Source organism: Malaclemys terrapin, chromosome 4 (genome assembly GCF_027887155.1).
Source record: "Malaclemys terrapin pileata isolate rMalTer1 chromosome 4, rMalTer1.hap1, whole genome shotgun sequence".
Classification (NCBI taxonomy): domain Eukaryota; kingdom Metazoa; phylum Chordata; order Testudines; family Emydidae; genus Malaclemys; species Malaclemys terrapin.
Window position 1 is genome coordinate 20,935,901 of NC_071508.1, and position 19,413 is coordinate 20,955,313.

The window sequence follows — 19,413 nt, forward strand, 5'->3', positions numbered from 1 at the left end:
CCTGCTGCTAACGGCAGCAACAAACACAACACATGTAACATACAGAATTATACACTTCAATGGTGGTGTTCACTTGCAGATCCCGTTGTGTGTTAAACTGTGTGATTAATTAAGCTTCAAAACATCCCTAGCCAGTAGGTACGATTACCATTTTACACATGGGAATACTCAGGTGAAGTGATTTGCCTAAGGTCACAAAGGGAGTCAGCAGCAACAGACCCCAGCCCCTAGGGTGGGACCCACACTCTGCCCGGGGCTGGGAACAGGCCCCAAGAGCCCTGGCTCCAGCCCCCTGCTCTGGGCACGGCACGTGAGCTGTCCAGCTTCCGGAAATGTCAGGGCCAGGGAACTCCAACTCCCAGCAGGCTTTGCCACGAAGGCCGAACGAAGCCGCCTATTGGCCAGTGTCTCTGAGTTGGCGGCTGGTGATTGGCGGGCGGCGCGCGAGGCCCGCGGAGCGGCATGGCGAAGCGGTGGTGTCGGCTGCGTGGGGAGGCCTGGGCCGCCTGCCTGGGGTTCTGCGGGGCGGCGCTGGCCCTGCTGGCCGTGCTGCTGGTGCGGGCCTACGTCCTCCGCCCCCCGCCCCCCGCCCGACCCGCGGCTCTGGGGGCGGCGAGCCGCGCTGGGCTTCGAGCTCAGCGCCCGCGACAGACAGGAGCTGAAGGAGGCGCTGAGAGGTGAAGGGGCTGGGACCCCTCAGAGCCCCATCCCCGGGGGAGCCCCCCGGCCCCCAGGCACCCTCCAGGCCAACCCCCGCCCCTGGGACTCCCGGCCCCCGGCTAACTTCCACCCCGGGGGGACCCCCAGCCAACCCCCCGGGACTCCCCAGTCCCCTCAGACTGCCCTTCTGATCTCCAGGGGAACTGCCCCCGACTAAACCCTCCGGGGGTCCCCACCCCCAGACTAATTCTCCCACCAAACAACCCCTCACCCCCCGATTAGCCCCCCACCACCCCCACCAGGGATTCCCCAAACCAACACTGCTCCCGAGAACTTCTGCTGCCAGACTAAATCTTTCCACACACACACACACACACACACACACACACACACACCCCCAACCAGGCTAACCCCCTGGGGCCAAGCCGCCATTCCCGGCAGGCTCCCACCAGCAGAACCAACTCCACCCCTCGACAAATCCTGGACCCTGTAATCCCATCCCAAATACCCCCACTCCCCCCATCCCTGATGATCCGCCCTGATGACGGACCTTTTTCAGCCCCTGCCCCTTCGTGGCTAAGTCTCCCGCCCGGACCAGCACGCCATCTCTGCTGAGGAGTGCACCCCCTTGGTTCCCTAAAGTTACATTCCTTAACTGCCCCACCTTTGGCCACCAAAACTCCATCATGACTCTCCCCCAAGCAACTTCTACTAGGCTGCCTCCCCCCATTTCCTCTGGGGCTAAGACAACATCCTAGGGCCCTCTTGAGATTGAGTGCTCTGAAACCCCCCTCCACTCAGGACTCATCCTCCACCTGAATTCTCCAGGGCCTGAGCCTGCCCTGAAGACACTAAGCCCCCAGAAATCCCTTAAGTACTGATGCCTCCTCATCAGCTACTAATGCCATCCATTTACCGAAACCCCCAGGGCACTGACCTCTCTAGTCTGGTGTCCTTGGCAGAATTTCCTCAGTGGGCACTTCTCTCCCATGTGTACCATGCACCCTCAGGCACAGACAGAAACTGCTTGAGCATTAGCGCTCTCTCAACTGACAACACCTTCTCTTTCCCCCCCCCCCCCCGGTGTCTTCTTCCCATTGTGTCACTTTACTTTTAAGCATCTATTCAGCCCCTTATTGCTTGCTTACACATTGGCCTGCTCCCCTCCCAGCACCACTTCTCAGACACTGGCACATGCCCAAGGAAACAGCTAACCCATCCTCAAGCTCTGACACCCCTCCACTGACTGCCCTCCAGCAACTGAGGCAGCTGACACCACCCTGAAACTGACAACCTCCCTTTATCCCCATAAGGCACTTCACTTGTGTATTACATCCCTCCCTACCCTGCTTCCATGACACTGCAGAAAGTACATGCTATGGGTGATAGGGAAGAAAGAAAAACTGCAGAAGAAAAAGATTGAAAATCATTTCTTTTTTAAAAAAAAAAGAGGATTTATTTCTTCTGCTGACAAATGAAAGAAGGGAATAATATTGTTTTAATAGCTCCTCTGTATAAGTCATTGCTTGTTATCAGTTAAGATTCTTTAGCACTGCATGATGCAATGGCTGTCTCAAAATACCTGGTATATTTACATTTGCAGCCATATACTTTGACCCCACTAGATATCCTAAGCAAAACCTGGAGATGTGTCTTGGAGATAGTGGAGGACACATACACCTGAGTCTCATCTGTGTATTGGTAACACCTGACTCTGACAATCTTGCTGAGTGGTCCAATGTAGATATTAATGAAAAAGGAAGAGAGGATATTGAGGGATTCCACAACCAGGGGCCTGGATGTCTCAGAGTGGCATAGCTGTTTTAGTTTATAAAGCACTTTTGATTAAAGATGATCTGTAAATGCAAGGTGCTAGTGTTGTTGTTGGTTGGCCCATTCCTCATCCCTTGTTCATAAACATATTAAGTCTATAGAAGAGGGATGATAAGAAGTAGGTGAATCCATGAGGCTGCACCATATTTGCAGTGGATGGCAGGGAAAAACTTGTCCAGAAAGCTGTATAAATGTTTTAGAATCTGCCAAATGATTGTAGTGCAAAGATGAAACCGGGCAATAAATGAATTATTATGCTTTCCCACAGCAGATATTCTTGTCTTAACTGGAACCAGAATTTCACACACCTGCAGCCTTTGTTTCCTCCCACTGACAGTCTTCTCCAATACCTCATCCCTCTTACATACAAAACACAGTTTGTCTGCATTCTGCAATTGTACATCTTCAGATGTCCCTTTGCCACACTAAATAAATTAGTGCCCCCTCTTCCTTTCTCGCTCAAATCTTGTACCTCTGCCTTGCAGACATCCTGTCATACAGCTAGTGGGGTATATGGATTACATTAGGAGTGGCAGCTAGTAGAAAACCAGACACAGGCATCAAACAATAGTTACAACTATTAAAATAGAGGAAAAGCTCTTCTGTATTTAGTTGATGGAATTATTACCTAGCAGGTGGAAATGTTTTTTTTTAATTAGAAACCAAAAAAATCCTCTTTAGAGAGACCTTTGATGAAGTAGATGGGAGCAGGAGCAGGCCCATAGTGGGGCATAATGAGCCATCATGGAGCAGCAGCGTCTGAGGTAAAGGATGATTCAGTTAACACCACTGTTCCCATATAAATCTGATGAGGCGACTCACATTTTCCACTCAGCAAGATCCTGTGAGGTGCTAAGCATTTAGTGAGAGTTGAGTGTACTCAGGCTTGAGCCCAAAGTAATGTTTTTCATTAGGAAGCTTATTGAAAAAGATGGTGCAATTATATTTCAATTCCCATCTAGTAATATAGTTGCATTTAATCCTAAAATGTTATGTTGACAAGGAATCAATCTTCACAATCCAGTGAAATGCAGCTGCTTCCAGAGTGGAAAGCAGTAGCATTTTTAACAATGCACAGCAACAAGACACAACAATTTAGAACAAGTAATAAAGAAGAACATTCTATATGAAACTGCACAGGCATTAATAGGGTAGCCAGAATGTACTTAATGAGGTTAAAATGTGGTCAGTTCTTTGAGGATAATACTACCTCTACCCTTCTGTCTTGGGATCTGTAAAGTCTACAAAATACTCAGGATCTTAGTTTTCCTACCTATTCAAATTACAGTTAAAAGGACTGTCAGACCGATTGTCATCATTGCCAAAAATCCTCTACTTCATATTTTCATTTAAGGTGCCATCAAAATCCAAACAGTTTCCTTCTCTCCAGAGGACCAAAATACAACAGCCTTGGCAGAATTTGGGAATTATATTAAAAAAGGTACAGAATTTACATTCCTACATATTTTTAATAAAAGGGCAGGAGGTTGGCAACAAGTTGAGAAGAAGGTTTAGATTCTGAATATAATGGAATAGTACTGTATTTGGTGTAGCACTTTTTATCTTGATTTTTCTCAAAAGGGGACTGGATTACCATAAGGGCCAAAATGGGACCTGCAGTTCAACTGTGGTGTATTTCCACTGATGGTAGAAACTGAGCATAGACAGGGCATAGGTGTTTTTTTTTACTTCCATGTCATAACCCTGCTCTGAAGACAGTTAGACAACCTTGTGATAAAAAAGCCTAAACCTGTCTGAGCCCTGTCTGTAGGTTCCATCGTCCAATACAGCTGCAGTGGTGGTGAATTACAGATCCTGTTTTTGCCAAGGAAGACAAGGCTCTAGTGATAGTTTCCATTGCAGATTGGGACAGTTTGGTAAAGCTGTTTGAGAGAAGCTTGCACATTTGCTGCCTGCAACGTATCAAGCTTTGTAGTCTTATTGCCACGCGTGTTAAAATTCACTATAGACTCTGCTTCCCTTAAAGTCCGTGGCAAAATTCCACTAACAGGTTCGTGTCATATTCCCAATAATTTTGGTGGTGGAATAGAAAAGATCTTGCTGATTTTTCTCCTTTGTATATTTCTCTCTTCTTTTGAATTTATTTTTAAACAGTTTTTCCTGCTGTATTTTCTACCAAGTTCATTCAACATGAGATCATCGGGGGATACAGCCATCTCTTCACTGTCCAGGGTTCTGACCCCCAGCTCATGCCCTACATGCTGCTTGCTCACATGGATGTAGTCCCAGCTTCCCAAGAGGGGTGGCATGTCCCTCCTTTCTCGGCTAAGGAACTTGATGGTTTCATCTATGGACGAGGAACAGTGGACAACAAAAATTCTGCTATAGTATGTCTTCTCCGTCACCTCATTTCAGAGCGATGAAAAACTCTAAGGAATGTTTTTGTTCAGAGTCTGATGGGTAAATAATTAACAGTCCCATAGTTTTGTGATTTGAGAACTTCTGTTTTGGAACTAGTTAGCTATTGAGAATGGCGGTAATAATCCCATAAACAACTAAATCAAAATTAACCATTGCAATGTATGAGGCAAAATGGATGCGGCAAGACAGCAGAAATACAAACTAACCACTGCTGATCAGACAATGACCACAGTTTAGGAAGAAAAAAAAATAGACGAGACTGGAAAAACACAAGTGTTAACAGATTACAAAATTCATCCCCACTGTTCTTATTTTTCTTTGTTCTTCCTTAGTAATGTTTTTGTATAAAAAGTTAATCCTCATTAAAGTAATGGGTTTGCTACAACTAGCGAGAGCCATACCATATGCAATCTAGATGCAATAAAAAGGCTCAATTAAGTGGGGGTTTTTCAGGCATAGAGACCCCGATCATGCTCCCTTTGAAGTCAGTTGGAGTTTGCCTTGGCCTCCAGTAGGAGTAGGATCAAGCCTATTCTATTTTATATATTTATTCTGATATTATGTGACACACTGAGTCCTGAGGATTCTTAAGTCTCTTGGATTGTGTTTGCAAAAGAATATGATTATCATCAACTAGGTGGAGTGAAAAGAAACCCTGAAATAGTTAAAAGAATGAAGCCTGCTTGAGGACTGTGAAAGTACTGGATTTCCTTTACATCTTCATGTTCTTCGCCATATGAAGTAGCTCTTCTTTGCAACCTCAGCGAGCAAAAGGACACAGTGACTAACATGCTGCCTCTATTCCACAGGGTATTCTGCAAGCTCTAGAATTCCTGCTGAGAAGAGACTACAGACCTCGCAGATCTTTCTATATTGGCATTGGACATGATGAAGAGGTATTTCTCTCAGTCTGTCTCTCTCTCGTTTCCTCCTATAAGAGCAGCTTGATTCTTGGATAGCCAGTTGCCTGCATTGTCCTTATACTTGACTAAATCAACTTTCTAAGGATTATTTACCATGAAACCCCCTGATGATCACTGTTGCATTGACAAATCACTCTTTAGAGCATTGCAGTCATAGGTATAAATTGACAGTTCAGCTCTCAGTGACCTGGGCATCAGGGTTTTACTCAGTGGAGAGAGAGGAAAAGGGTAAATCTGTACTATTCTTTGGTATGGCTTTTCTATGGCTGTCAGACGTAAAAAGTACAGTGCATGAGTGAAATGTGAAAATCCAGGTTAAGATGTATTTGATTGTTCCAGGTGAACAGTGTTATCTAACAGAGTCTTCATTAATGACATAGAGTTAGAAATAGAGAATGATAGGGTAGCAGAATTGCCCATTCTCATAAAGACAAGAAGGGCATTCAGTGAAATTGAAAGATAAGAAATGATCAAATTAAATACCTTTTTAAACAATGCCTAATTAAGCTGTAGAGCTCATTGCTGTGGGGTAGCATTGAGGCTTCTCATGAATAATGAGAACATCTTCAATTATATTAGACTGGATGTAAACTCTCTTGCTTCAGAACATAAGCAACCACTAATTGACAGGGGTTAGAAAGAAACTTCATCCCATGGACAGGTTATTTCTTAATTGCTCACTCTGTGGTTTCTTGCGCCTTTCTCATGTAGCACTGGTCACTGTCAGAGTCAGGATACTGTACTAGATGGACTGCTTGTGCGATTCAATATGGCAATTCCTCTGACTTGGACTCTCGTAGGTATCTAGTCATAAGGGAGCAATGAAGATTGCAGCTCTGCTGAAAACTAGAGGAGTGAAGCTTTCGTTCCTGCTAGATGAGGGAAGCGTTATCTTAGATGGGTTCTTGGTGGGAATAAAGAATCCAGTAGCAGTGTAAGTAAGGAAAGAAGAGAATTTAACACAATGGGCTTGATCCCTGGCTTTATGGGTAAGTGTGAGAGACTCTGCTAGTTTGGACTAATGCAGCGGTGTCCATAATACAAAATAAAGGCCCTCTATGGCGTCTTCAAATGTGGCCTGCAGCTGCTCTTTTCTTCCTTGGTGAAGACACAGCCGATGAACTACAGGGTTTTATTGCTGGTGACTTGATTGCAGTTTCTGTTCATCTCAGTGAAAATATAAATACAAGCGAATGTTTGGGTTGTGTGCATATTTAATAATTAAGTACATTTACATACTTACATACATTTGTGTGTGGCTCTTAAGCTCCTGTCAGATTTTCATTGCAGCCCTCGGTATTGCAAAGATTAGGCATCCTTAGCTAATGCATAGAGCACTTGGCTGGGAAACCCACCCTTAGGTTTTCATCCCACCAGTCACTGTATCACCCTCTTGTTATACCTCTTTGTTTACTTGAGTAGGTGAGTTTGGCTAGGTTACAGCTGAGTCACAGTGCTAAGGATGGAGATGCCCATATTTATACGTAGCTGTCTCCTAGGCTGTCATTTATAGCTCCCCAGGGATTTTATGTTTTTTTTCTTTAGATAAAAATTTAGTAACTTTGATGTGTAGTTGAGGTTTTGACAACAGAACCTGAGGCTGGTTCACCATTGTGGCAATCAGTGTGTCAGCCCCCTGACTGCTATTTGCTGGTTGTGCACATGGCAGGATGGGGCATGCAGTCAATGCTATTTCTCTTTGGAAAGCTTAGATAGCAACCCTGATTTACCTGTGAAGTGTTTATGTAACAAAAGTTTGTCTTTGGCATGCAGCTTGTAAGCTTGATTCATACCTTTTCTGAGGGAATGCAAAGGTGACCCTTTATCTTGAGTAGGAAAGAATGAGGAAATGGGCTATCTGTTGAGTTATGAATTCTGTCCCTTTCCCTCTGTGGTAGACAATCCTCTGAAGACCTGGTGGTTAATTTAGGAAGCCCTGTGATGAGTCAGTCTCATTTATCTGTTGTTCTAAAAAGCAGGGAAAAGACAACCAGGCGCTAATGAGATTTGGAATTGTGATATAAAGAACTTGGTGACAAAACAAATGTGATAAGCATGGGCACTATCAGACACTGTTGGTAGAAGGGTCAGATCTGACTGCGTATAGGTGTTTCAGTTTTACAATCTATTTCCTTCTTCAAAGCTGCAATTTAGTCTTTGTGGGGAGCATTCTGGTTTTCATGCAGAACTGTAGTGAAAAAGAGACCCCCATAATCTTCGTGTTGGCTGTGGGAGCATATAAAATGGACAAGTGCATGGGCCAGTCTCCCAGTGGAAAATATAATACCTATATATTGAAATATGAATGCAGTTTAGCTTTAATAAGACAGCAATTGGCTCTTGACATCAAACAAGAATTAAAATGCTCTCATTTAAGCTTTTAAAAACACTGCATAGGATAAGTATTTCCTATTGTCAACCTCCACAGAGGTGTTTGTAATCATTCATTCATTTTAATTACCATGAAACGCTCTTGTTATACTTAAATGACATTTGTTTTTAAGACACTTGGTCTGTCAACAATACTGCAGCCGTGGTGCAAAATGTAAGCAAAGAGCCGTCCGACTGCACTTACTTTCAGTCTCTGAGCAGAGCTGTCACAAGCAGGGTACTGCAGCTGTACCAGAGCAAGTGTGTTAGTTGTGTGATGTGAAATCTGGAGAAAGAGCTAAGACCTCAGTGCTCCTACCACTCAGGTGTGGCTTTAAATGCTTTTTGTTGCTGCTGCTGCTGCTGTTATGCTTATTTTTTAAAACCAAATAAAAATACTCTATCAGCTCCCTCTGTCTACAGTCTGTAGAGGCTGAAGAACTCCGGTTATGTAATATTTGGAATTGGCTTGATGAAGTTATTTCTTGTTCATCAGAATAGCTATCACAGAGAAGGGTTCAATTACAGCGAACTTCAGTGTGGAAAAAGAGCAAGGTCATTCCTCTGTCCCTCCTAAGGAGACGAGTATCGGTATTCTTGCAGCGGCATTGTCCAGGTGAGAGTTTACCTGGCTGTGTAACAGACCTAAGCTTGTCATGCAAAATCTCCTTAAACAGATTCGACCTCAGCGCTATATATTGTACCTCTCTGTGTATGTTTAAAACTGAAGCTTATGGCTCATATAAGTGTGCAGATATGCAACCCCTGGCAGAGGGGTTGTGGTCAGGGGAAGAGGGCATGGCTGGAGCACCTCTGCATTCCAGCTATTCACACTTCCTGGAATGGTCCCTAGGAACCCTAAAAAGCCAGGCATAAATTAGATCATCATCAGGGCTATTCAGACTTACGCCAGGGGCCTAAATGTCACTCAGTAGCCCTAGAATTTGGATATCCGCAAAGGTGACAGGAATCTATTTTTTGTTCCGTCCTTTTGTCTGTTGCCAGAATTTCTCTCCAAGAATCTTTTGTGACTGTATCTGCTGCCTACAGGTGAATCTATGCAAGCAAATAAACATGATGTGGTATCAAAATGTTATATCCTGTAGGCTGTGGTACAAGGTAGTGCTCCTGCTTCTCAGTCTCCCTATCCCAATGGATAAAGAATAGATTGATGGGGGCAAGGGTGTTGTTTTATAGAAGTGCCTGAAATAAAGAGAGACTTGCTATCGTTTTGGCCTACCATTTTTATAGATTTCCACATCTCCCTTACTGTCCCTTCCTTCCCATTGGGAGCCAGCCTTGGCTATCTCTTCATCCTCCCCAAAATATCATCTTTGGATGAGACAGGAATGCTCTGAAATCCGTGGTGAAGTTGTTCTCCTTGATTTGTGAACTGAGAGAGATATGGCTACATTTCAAGCTCTTGGTCAAATCTATGAATCAAAATGCAACCTGTTTTCTGCAATAATGTAGAATGAGGAGGTTTTTTTTCAAATGCTCATTTGCTTGTTGTAGGTTGGAGCAGAATCCCATGCCCAATCTGTTTGGCCGTGAACCAGAAATCATGATTCTTGAGCACTTGGCTTCAGAGGTAAGTATTCAACTGTAGCTTCATTCTCAAGTTTCACATCATTGATATTAATAAATTAAAAGTAGCCCCAGACGTAAATTACCTAGGGGGGTTTCCTAATCTCTGTTAAACTCATTTAACTCAGAAAGGAGAATTCAAAGCTTAAGTGCAATAGTTCTCCCTCTGCAGCATCCCTCTCATACTGTACATAGATGGATCCCTTAGCCCTGTGTTCTGCACTGAGTCGTGACATCACTTCAGTCTCCAAAGCTGGAATTTTGATAATTGGTGTATCTTTGTTTTCTCTTACCACTTAGTTCCGTTTTCCTCTCAATCTCGTCATGACCAACCTGTGGCTGTTCTCGCCCATCGTCAGCAGGTAAAGGGAACACATCCCCTCTTCACACTCCCAGCCTCTGCCCCCATGAAATATGGGAACCAATGTCCATTTAGAAACTTTAGTCCTCTAGCTTTCTTGCCAATAAGCCTGATCTTCCCTGGAAATCAGCCATCCTATTTCTCAGTTTATCAGACTATAAAGCATTTACCTTGCTTTAATTAATAATTGAAACATACTGTAGCTGCTCTGCTAATGCATAGGTTGGTCTAATCAATTTAATTCTCACTTTTGTCATTTATATCTTTTATAAATACAAAACTCCTTTTAAAAACTTATTTTCATGCAGAATTTTCGAGCAGAAGCCCTCCACTAATGCCTTGATTCGGACCACCACAGCAATCACCATGTTTAATGCAGGAATCAAGGTAGCTTCATGTGTGCGTTTGATTTTTCCTCCACGTAGCATGAGGAGAACGCTTGTATTATTTAGAATGGTGGTTCCCACATACTACTAGATGTACCACAATGAATGGTTGGTTTTCTAGTCTCCTCCTACACTTAATTTTAAACTCAGCCTCTATACTGGGCCTTCATGCTTTGCCAACCTCACTCCATCTGAAAGTATAGCCCAGTTCACACCTTAGGGTTTACAATAGAAAATTGTTGCACTGATGACAATATTTGTTATCCAGTTCTTTCTAAACTGGTGCTGAAAATGGTTTAAGTGCTAATGTAGACAGGATAAAAAACATTTTCAACCCTGTTACACAGAGTGTGATTGAGACTTTGGACCACCCATTGTCAGCAACAGGACAACTTCCTACTATAGCTGGGACCTTTGTCCCATGGTCACAAGACTGATATCCCTAAATCCACAATGGGTTAGAGCAAGCACAGCAGAGTGAGAGGCAGCAGGTTCTGGCTGGTACAGTCAAGGTCTTAACCTGATAAACTGCACGGTTGAGAATTGCAGCTCTGGAACACCAATGAGAAAATTGAAAGGTGGATAAGGAACTGGTTAAAGGGGAGACTACAATGAGTCATACTGAAAGGTGAGCTGTCAGGCTGGAAGGAGGTTACTAGTGGAGTTCCTCAGGGATCGGTTTTGGGACCAATCTTATTTAATCTTTTTATTACTGACCTTGGCACAAAAAGTGGGAATGTGCTAATAAAGTTTGCGGATGACACAAAGCTGGGAGGTATTACTAACACAGAGAAGGACCAGGATATCATACAGGAAGATCTGGATGACCTTGTAAACTGGAGTAATAGTAATAGGATGAAATGTAATAGTGAAAAGTGCAAGGTCATGCATTTGGGGATTAATAACAAGAATTTTGGTTATAAATTGGGGACACATCAGTTGGAAGTAACAGCGGAGGAGAAGGACCTTGGAGTATTGGTTGATCACAGGATGACTATGAGCTGCCAATGTGATATGGCTGTTAAAAAAGCTAATAAGGTTTTAGGATGCATTAGGCGAGGTATTTCCAGTAGAGATAAGGAGGTGTTAGTACCATTATACAAGGCACTGGTGAGACCTCATCTGGAATACTGTGTGCAGTTCTGGTCTCCCATGTTTAAGAAGGATGAATTCAAACTGGAACAGGTACAGAGAAGGGCTACTAGAATGATCCTAGGAATGGAACACCTGTCTTATGAAAGGAGACTGAAAGAGCTTGGCTTGTTCAGTCTACCAAAAGAAGGCTGAGGGGAGATATGATTGCTCTCTATAAATATGTCAGAGGGATAAATATCAGGGAGGGAGTGGAATTATTTAAGCTTAGTACCAATGTGGACACAAGAACAAATGGATATAAACTGGACACTAGGAAGTTTAGACTTGAAATTAGATGAAGGTTTCTAACCATTAGAGGAGTGAAGTTCTGGAACAGCCTTCCAAGGAGAGTAGTGGGGGCAAAAGATATATCTGGCTTCAAGACTAAGCTTGATAAGTTTATGGAGGGGATGGTATGATGGGAGAGCCTAATTCTGGCAATTAATTGATCTTTGATTATTAGCAGGTAAATATGCCCAATGGTCTGTGATGGGATGTTAGATGGGGTGGGATCTGAGTTGTTACAGAGAATTCTTTCCTGGGTGCTGGCTGGTGAGTCTTGCCCACATGTTCAGGGTTTAACTGATCGCCATATTTGGGGTCGGGAAGGAATTTTCCTCCAGGGCAGATTGGCAGAGGCCCTGGAGGTTTTTCGCCTTCCTCTGCAGAGTGGGGCACGGGTCACTTGCTGGAGGATTCTCTGCACCTTGAGGTCTTTAAACCACGATTTGAGGACTTCAGTAACTCGGACATAGGTTAGGGGTTTGTTACAGGAGTGGGTGGGTGAGATTCTGTGGCCTGCGTTATGCAGGAGGTCAGACTAGATGACCATAATGGTCCCTTCTGACCTTAAGTCTATGTCTATGAGAGCAATTAATAGTTTGGGCCTACTTCGTGCATTCCTCAAAGGAAATCTTTACTGAAAAGGATCACTTGTCTAGAAAACAAGATGTAATAGGTAAACAGTGACACTGAGTGGTGAGAAGAGAAATAACATGTTGCTTGCTTTTTTACTGTGTGTTCAAAGACTGTGTAACTTGCATACTTAACAAAGTATAAAATATATTTTGTAGAAAACAGGAATTCCATATCTGTACTTATGCTGTTAAGTGACGTACATGGGTCATGCCTGGTGTCCTTTGGGGAAATGGACTCAGCTATAAAGGAGGATTTTTTGGAAGAGTGACATCAGATAAAATGAAGTTATTATTTAAAAAAAAAAAAAAAAAACATGCCAAACCCTTCCTCACATAGAGAAAAAATTCTAAATGAAAAGTGCCTAATCCTTATATAACTACCTGTGTTGTAAAGACTAATGTTTACAGAGATCAAATGGTGGAAGGTTTGGGCATTTATTTCAATGGGAGCTGGTTGGGGCCTTATATCCTGAGCCCTGGAATTGCATGAGCAGTAGTTAAAACTTTTTGATAGCAGTGCATATCAGGATGATGTAATATTACAGTGGCAGTTCTGTGATTGGCCTTTGACTCTGCTTATGGCTTTCTCTATATTGTTTGAGCCTCTTTTTTCCCCTAGTCCAATGTCATCCCACCTTCCGCAAAAGCAACTGTGAATTTTCGGATCCACCCATCACAAAAGGTTGAAGAGGTAATGTCTGCATGTTACATTTGGTCACCTATTTTTTTTCATCATGACATTTGTCCCTGACATGTCATTTACTTAACTTTCCTGTACCTTTGAAATAGACAGTTGTTGATTGGTCTGGAGATTGCAAGCTTTCCTCTTTATTGTGGATCTTGCCTCTGCCATCTCCAGACTGCGCAGTTGTAATACACTCTACCTAGGGTTCCCATAGATGACCCCTCAGCAGCTTCATATAGTGCAAAATTGCTTGCCTGCGTTTTGCAGATGACAGATGTGAGCATGTAATATCTGTGCTGGCTTCCTTTATGCTTCCAGGTGCAAGTCAAGCTATTGGTTGTCTTCTGAAAATCTCTGAGTGTAATGGCATCTGGCCAGCTGAGAATACCTTATCCCCCGTTGCAGCAGGTCTTTTCCATCAGAAAGCTCTCATTGGCTGTCCCCAAGTTTAGAGTCTAGGGGAAGGGAGTGTTCTGCAACTTGCAGTCTGCCAGAGCCAAATTTATCCAAGGTTTTTTTCCTTTTGAGCAGATAGCATACGATGCACGTGTCCACTGTGTCTTTTTCTTTATTTGGGCTTGTAACCAGGGGAGATTGTCTCTTTGGGCCTGTTGGTTGCTTTAATGTTTGTTATATGTGCCAGATATCACAGTGATGAATGCAGTATAAATGAGAGAGACCCTCAGTGGCTTGTTTTACAGGACTCTTTTTGAAGACTCACTTTGGATTCTAAACACTACCTTCTAAATATGGAGGAGAACAGGAGACAGCACGGATTTTGAGGGACACCCTCTATGAAATATAGACTTGCAGCTATGTTAAGCAGCCTTTGGGGTTCATTCTTCTTCAGAATAACCCATAGACAAGTGGCTCCCACACTTCATTGGTTCACATACCCCCGCCTTAAAAAAATTGTGAAGTGAATTGATGAAACATCGAGCTCACATGGTACCAGTGGTGATCCATGGTTTGGGAATCTTGCCATGGACCATACATGCTTATGTAATAGTATTAAGGCTTATCTTCTATCAGTTGCAGCCACTAGACGGTGACCTGATCTCTCACACTTGAGTAGGTCTGACATAGCCCATTATCTATGAATAATATCAAACCCCTCTCTCTGGACAATCATGCCGAAAGCTTATTTTGTATTCCATTCACTTGACCCAGCTACACAGTGGTGTCCTTTTGTGCTGAAGGGGTTAAGGAAGGCCTTTTGAGGCACTGACCCATAAATGATTGCCTTGGAAGTACTTCGACCTTTAATGCCAGGAGCGCATTGTGAAGAGGAAAACAGACTTCCACCATGAGGCCACTACATGGCCCCTGTCCTGATTGTATGTCTTCATTTGGAGCCATAGCTGGCAATTGATTTACAAGGCAAGCCTTGAAACTGGCACCTGCACAGACATCCACAAGGAAAACTCTCATTCCCTTTGCTTATTTGTTCCTCTGGCTGTGTTCATAGGTGCTAGAGATAGTCAAAAACACTATTGCTGATGACAGAGTAAAGATACATCTACAGGAAGCCTTTGACCCACTCCCTGTCAGCCCCTGGGATAATCATGTCTTTGGAGTCCAGATTATCCAAAGAACCCTACTGGATGTTTTCCCCGATGTCAGCAACGTAGCTCCAGGTAAGAGCAAACACATGATGATTATTGTTTCCTCTTATACTTCCACATTCCTGTCCCTCCCCCTGCCCCCCAGTTGCTTTGTTTCCATTTCTGTGTATCCCTCCACCCCAGCTGTTAACGACTGGAAACTGCTGTTGTTCCCTCTTCTGTTAGGTTCCATCTCTCTGCTTTAAAGTAAAAGAGAGTGAGCGAGTGTGTGGGTGGGTGGTGAGTTATGGTGGAAATAGAAAAAAGCAAACAGGAAACTGGCAGAAACAATGAACTTCGAATTGAGTCTCCCTGCAAAACATACCAGGGAATCTCTTCAGGGATGTAAGGAGTGGCAGGGGAGGTCTTCTCGTTTTAGCTCTTCAGTTTGCACTTCCATGACTGACAAAACCCTCTTTCTTCATCTGTGCTGTACCTGACTATCTAAAGCCCTTATCATGCCAGCTGTTCCACGCTACACAGTTTATGGGATAGGGACTTAAGCTTGAAATTGACACACAGAAAAATAAGAGCCTGATCCTGACAGATGCTCCCATTGAAACCAACGAGGTGTGGTGCTCAGCTCCTCTCGTTGCTGAAAGAGTTCCCGCATTCTTTATTTCCTGTGCTGATGTGGGAACAATAATTTGTTTTCAAAAGGAGTTTGTTTTCAAAGTGTAGAAATGCAACATCAGCCGAGCCTTTTTCCTTGAAGGCTAATTGGTTTCACTTGTGCTGAGACAACCTGACCTGTGGGTTTGTTTTCCAGGTATTTGTATTGGAAACACAGACAGCCGGCACTTCACTAATCTCACAGCTGCCATTTATCGATTTAACCCACTAGTATTTAAACCGGACGATTTACCCAGGTATTATATTCTGCTTGTGTGGGGAATGCTCTAGGGACTATTGTCAAAGCAAATTAGCATGTGCTGGCCTAGAGAATGAAACCCAACTTTGTATACCGTGGTGTGGCAGTATGGGTGCCTCAGAATCACAAAAGCCACCCATTTCCTGCGGAGTCCCGCTGCATACATAATGGGTGAGAACTGCTATGGGAGAGAGTTAGCCCCGGTTCTTCTCTGTTTAAAATGTAGACAGGACCTGGTTCAAACATTCCTTCCAGTGGGACAGCTGAACTTGCAGGGTTGGCTGGATCACAAATACAATTCTGGGTTCTGAAAGGTTTGGTTCTAGTGTGAAGCCCTTATTTAATATGCATGTCCACATGCCGGCGCAAACGTGATACTGCCAGTCGATTAACCCTTTAAAGCTGGGAGTTATGTGAATACAAAAGTATTGACCATGCTAGGAGTTGGTTCACTTGCTAGCGCATCAATTTTATCTTCCATGCGAGTGGAACTGAAATAGGAGCAGAGTGTTCAGGTAGCTGTTCTGCACTCTGACCTAAAGGGCCTGTGGTATGTTAATGCAGGGACCGACAGTGCCTGCTATACTTCCACTTTCCTGCCCTGTCTACCCACTCCATGGTCTTACCCACTGTGCTCTGGCCTTAGAATCAGTAAGCCACTTGTGCTGCCCTCGGGAAAAGATCTTGCTTGGAGTCCATTGTTCTGTAGATTTTTTTTATTTGTCTCACACTGTTTCCTACTTAAGTCCTGACATTCCCGAGCCTTTATAAAGAGAACTGGGGAATCAGCAGTCTGGACTGGGTTTGCTGTTCCCATGTAGGTGGCTCATGCATATTGTAATGAAAAATATTCTTCTCACTTTAACAGAGTCCATGGCTTGAATGAGAGGATCTCAATTGAGGGCTATGAGAAACAAGTGGAGTTTCTCTACCAGCTGATTCAGAACTCTGATATCAACAAGCTCCCAGAGCCTCATGCAAACTCCCATGAGCTGTTGAGCAAAAGAAATGGGGAGAGGAGCAGCTATTGAGGTGACTCATGGGATGGCAGTGACTTGGGGTATACAAAACAGCTACTTATTGACATTGCACTGTGTTCTGGAACTAGGTTATTGTGGATGGTAATTTGCATAGAGATGAAAAGCAATGAGGCTGCTGTCAGCAGATACAAAGCCTGCCAAAAAGTAAAGGGAAACTTGAAATGGCAGAAGAGAATTGGAGCAATGGAAAAAGCCTCTGATCTTCACACCAACTCATCTCCCTACCTTCACCTGCAGCCATTAGATACATGCTAATATTAAAGGGAAATGCTATGGGATGGAGCTTGGGGGAGGGAATGTTAAGGAGACACAGAACAAGCACAACATGGAAAAACTGTGGAAATGGCCAGAAAATAAAGATTTATTTTCTGGAAAAATCCATCTCCTTTCATAACCCCACTCCTTTACTGTACCACAAAATTCACCCCAGTGGAAAGAGTCAGTGCAAGGCTTAGGCACCACCCAAGTCCTATCTGGAGGGCTTAAGTCCCACTAAAGTAGGAATTTAATTAGGATTTAAGTGGTGCCTACACCTTGTCCCAGCCCTCTACATGGGCGAATTTCATCCAAATGGATCGTTATATGTATTCTCAAAACACTCAAGCACCGATCTGCAAGGTGCTGAGCGGAGGTCAATGGAAGCTCTCTTTGGTAAGCTCCATGAGGCACTATGTGATCGTGGTGCCAGAATGATGAATTGCAGCTTTAAGAAAAAGTAAATCTTAAGAAAAGGTGTGATTCTTCTCTTTTCACCTTTAGTTTTCCGTTCCTAGCTTGTTTCTGTATGGTGCAGAATGACTCCAGTTCCCTTCCAATCAGGTGGAGCCGAGAACACTCTGCACTTTACTGGAAAGGTCCCTAGCACGCTAAAGCTGTGTCTACACCAGGGCCGGCTTTAGGAAGTGCGGGGCCCGATTCCAACAGTTTCGACGGGGCCCCGACAGGGATGACTTAAAAAAAAAAAAAAAAGTGAAAAAACCACGTGGGGCTTGTACTCACCGGGCCGTGCTCCTAATCTTTGGCGGCGGGTCCTTCGCTTGCTCCAGGTCTTCGGCGGCACTGAAGGACCCGCCGTCAAAGTGCTGCTAAAGACCCAGAGCACTGCCGGGTGAGTAAAATTTAAAAAGGCGCCTCTAGCCAGGGAAGGGATTCTCTGCCACTTGTCCCCCACTCTGGGCAGCCCTGCCACTGGGCGTGGGGCCCTCTTAGGCGCGGGGCCCGATTCGGGGGAATTGGTGGAATTGGCCTAAAGCCGGCCCTGGTCTACACCAGCACTTTTCAGGAAATCACCCACCCGTTGCCCTAGTAATGATGGCAGCCTAAGTGTAGACAGGCCATTGGCATTTTTACCACCATGTCATCTAACCCCGCATGCTTTGCACTAGTGCACTCATCATTGTTACCACCCAGGGGTTTGCACCAGAGGGAGATTTCCCAGAAAGTGCTAATGTAGACCAGGATTAAGTATCCTTCTTTTAGGCTATTGCAAAAATGTTCCCTTTCACTAAAGTTGCCGTTATTAAACAAACAGTTGCCAAGAAGGGGCACCTGATCCAGGTGCTATCCCCAAGTGCAAATAGGGTGAAAGCCACTTCATGTACTACTAACACAGGCAATGCAATGCTGGAAACAAGCTAAAACCTCTTTCAGCTGCACTGTTCCATAGATGTCTGCTAAGTAATACATTGGAATGGAAGGTGCTCTCTCTATTCTTGGTGAAGAATGTATAGGAATAAGGAACGGTACAATGAAATGTCATCTTGGAAAACACTAAATAATTAAACTGATTCTTGTACTTTCCTTCTTACCAAACTGTTTATGTGCACACTGGTTTTTTTTGCAACAGATGTACTAAAATTAAATTACTGATAAAAAATAAAACCTGCTCTTGTTTTGAAACTAATAAAAATGGGATTGCAGATTTTTTCCCGGTCTTTATTTAATATTCTAACATGAATGTATAAATGCTGGGAAGAGGTTCATCTCTTCCCTGCCATCAGTCATTTCCACACCTGGGTCCTCACTAGAGCTAGTCAAAAAATTTCCATCAAAACAAATTTTTGCCAAAACAGGAAAAAACCCACATTTTTCCAACCAGCCCTCATCTCCCCTCCCTGGTGCCCTCCTTTCTGTACGAAGCCTGTGTCAATTAACTTTGTCTATTTCCTTCCATAAACTGTTTAGGGGTCTGCCTAAATATCCAGCAGGATTTGCCACTTCCGTGACAGGAGGTTCCCCTTGAACCTGACACTCCCCACCCCCACTGAGCTAGGTAGCAAGAAGCCTTTAATCAAGTGCATCTCTCCTTTGTGCTACCACGTGGCTGGCTTTGAGAAGAAACCTGTTGTGCTTGGAGTGGCAGCTCTCAAGTAGGGAGACTACCACCCCAAAGTCAACTTTCACAAGCTACCTGTGTGGCTTTAGAAAGCTGCAATGACATAGCTTTTCCCCTGAAATCCCCTTGTCCCTTGAAGTATCAGGCTGAATCTAAAATAGAGACGAACCATTGGTAATTGAACCAGCCAGGAGCCCTCAACAGTAGGACTGTTGTATCTGTTACACCAGTGATTCCTATCCGCACTCACCCTTCAGCAGCAGAGATCGGCACGTTGAAGACCCACATGGACGTCTAATCCAAATGGTGATCTCATAGTTTAGGT

At 43.9% G+C, this 19,413-nt stretch overlaps 1 pseudogene; it reads left to right on the forward strand.

The window, feature by feature from the left end:
- The first annotated feature begins 462 nt into the window (after nt 1-462).
- On the forward strand, nt 463-18,677 carry LOC128836182 (N-fatty-acyl-amino acid synthase/hydrolase PM20D1-like; annotated as a pseudogene).
- Nucleotides 18,678-19,413: the final 736 nt, after the last annotated feature.